A 2,941-nucleotide genomic window follows, 5' to 3' on the forward strand; every position below is an offset into this window, starting at 1 on the left:
AAAAGCCTAATCTCTGTATGTATACGCATTTAGGGGACATGCTCAATCTAAATCATAATTTCTTCCCCTGCAACCCAAGAAGCTATGGTCGCTTGCTGTGTAAAATTTACTTAGTCCATCTCTAGATATCTCTAAACCATAATATATTCATGCGCACTTTCTTTCCTCTTTTCATGAACCCTTCACCCATTTCCAAAAAAGCCTTTCCTCTAACATCTCTCCAATATTTTGCTCTTTATTTTTTTAAATTTTTGATTTCTCGTGTAAAATAAACTGTAGCACCACATGCTATAATCAAGGAAAATGAAAATACATATATTTTAATATTAAAATCTTAAACTTGAAATATGAATTCTCTAAAATAATTGAAAATTATTTGAAAGACTTATTTAAATTTTAAAAGCAACTTTTAGGTATACATAATGATTACATTCCTAGTAGGGGATTTATACAAGTATATGATATCATTTAAATCGTTTTTCCACATTCCCCTGCACATCTTTCAAACCCTCTTCCCTCTCTTATTTACAAAGTCGGTGTTTCCATTTTTTATTTCCTTTTACCCATTTCTTGTTTGTATATGGGAAGGAAAGAAAGGATGTATTTTTTTATTTTTTTTTTTGTCGTCTTGAAATGGGGCCATGTAGGTAAAAGAGAAATGCTGAAAAACTGGTTCAAAATATGTAAGAAAATTTAGAAAAAATCAGAGGATAAATAATGCTGATGGAATTGTCAGTAAGACATTCAGAGTGAGGACTATAGTTGCTATTATTGGATTTAAAGGTGGACAAATAGATGTATGTTCCTAGGAAGGAGATTAGAATATCTAGTAATGAAATAAAGACTTCATAGCTGTAATATCAAGGGAATTTGATTCTGTATTACATCTGGATGAACTGGGAAGGGCATAGATTAATCCTCTAACTTCCACAGTGATATGCAATGCCATCTATAATTTTATTGTGGACTCAAAAGACTTTCAGCTGAAAATCACCTTAAGCCCATCAGACCTTTAACATACAGATCTTTGAGATAATGTATTTGTACAGGTTTGAATTTCAAAGTATTACAATACTTTGTGACTGAGATGGTAGACAATGAATTTAACATCTTATGAGATATAAGTGTAAAATATTGAATTCTACGTATCCTAATAGGGTAAATTTTTTGCCTTTTTTGTTTGTATTTTATTAGGGAATGTCTACAGGGTGTTCAGGGTCTCACTGTGTAAATCAGGATCATAGTGATCCACCTGTTTACAGCCTCCCAAAAGCTGGGATTACAGATGTGTGCCACCACATACAGTCTCAATTGCTGTCTCAGCGTGCCCTGGGGGCAGGGTGGGAAAGGCAGGCCTGGAGATTGAACCCCCAGCCCCTGTGCCTGCTTGCAGGGCCTTGAATCTCCTGAGTTATTTGGCCGGCCCTTGCTATGTGGTTTAAATGTCAATGAGCTTCATTACTAGCATTATCTGATCAAAATGAAAATTTTGCAATTGTTATAAATCTAAATGGTGGAAATTCAGCATATACTGACTTGATGACATCTAGATTAAATATAGTTTTATATGTTATGGTAATTAGCACTTTCTGTTCTGTGAACTTACTAGTTGTCCTTATTGTCACACTTTTATGTGTTTTTATTGTATGTTTTTCTGTCACATTTATTATGAGTATTAGCTTTGTATTTAATGATGAAAAGGTGGCCTAGTATAAGAACCCTAAAGAAGAAATAAAGCCTGAGAAGTATGACAGACATAGTTAAATGAAAAGAAACAAAATTTAAGAATTAAACAATGAAGAGGAGAGAAAGGAAAAAAGATAGGAAAAATGGTAGGGGCAAAAACATGCAACTATACATAAAGGATGAATGAGGTGATTTTACTAAGAATTTCCATTAGTTTTATGAAAATAGCAGTTAATGTGTAGAATTCTCTCCTTGATTAACTGTATGCTGATATCTGTCAACTAAGCAACTACATTGAGGACAGCAATGTGTAATACTAAAACCATGCTTGCAATGCCCGTCATCTTGGTCTTCTAAATATGTACCTTTTCCAATGTCATATCAATTATTTCTATACTCTCTTTAAAGTAATTTTTTTAAAAAAGTAATAAAAGAAAAAGTTACACAAGAACAAAAATTTAAGATTTCTTGAAAGCATAACGTAATATTCAGTCATATGTTCCATCTTCCATAATCATATCTGCTAATCTGAGCAACAGATTTGATGACAAAAATAAATATAGCACCCATTGATATTCAGCTATTCTTGTTTTGAAAAGCTGTAACATATGTAATGTTTTATGTAGCCCTGTTTCTATATTTGTTTTTGTTTTTCTTCCTTTTGTTTTTCTCTTCAAAATAAAACAAAATTATAATAGAAAAGAAATACCTTTCAAGAATAAGTTGCAGACATATGGAAAGGACAACAATACTAATAAAAATTGCATTTACTTAGAAGCATTCAGAATGTAAACAAATCAGTTGTGACTTCTTTTTTTGCAATTACAGAGTAGTATTTAGTTAACAGAAACAAAAACACAAAAAAAATCTTGATGATTTGTTTTTATACACCAAAAAGTAAGCTTCAATACTTTTTTATTTTTATTTTTCATTTTTTGGTTTTTGTTTATTTGCTTTTTCTGTATTTTAGGAAAGGGTCTACAGGGTGTTCAAGGTCTCACTACTAGATCAGACTCATAATGATTCTCCTGTTTACAGCCTCCCAAGTGTGGGGATTATAGGCGTGCACCACCATGCCCAGTCTCAATTACCCTGTCAGCATGATCTGGGGGCAGGGCCGGCATTGCAGTCCCAGGGATTGAACCCCTAACCCCTGCTCCTGCTTGCACGCACTTTAATCCACTGAGCTATTTGGCAAGCCCCACTTTTTTATTTTTTGAAAAAATATCAATTATCCTGATACATTATACTAAAC

Source organism: Octodon degus, unplaced genomic scaffold (genome assembly GCF_000260255.1).
Source record: "Octodon degus isolate 3935 unplaced genomic scaffold, OctDeg1.0 scaffold00063, whole genome shotgun sequence".
NCBI classification, from domain to species: Eukaryota; Metazoa; Chordata; class Mammalia; order Rodentia; family Octodontidae; genus Octodon; species Octodon degus.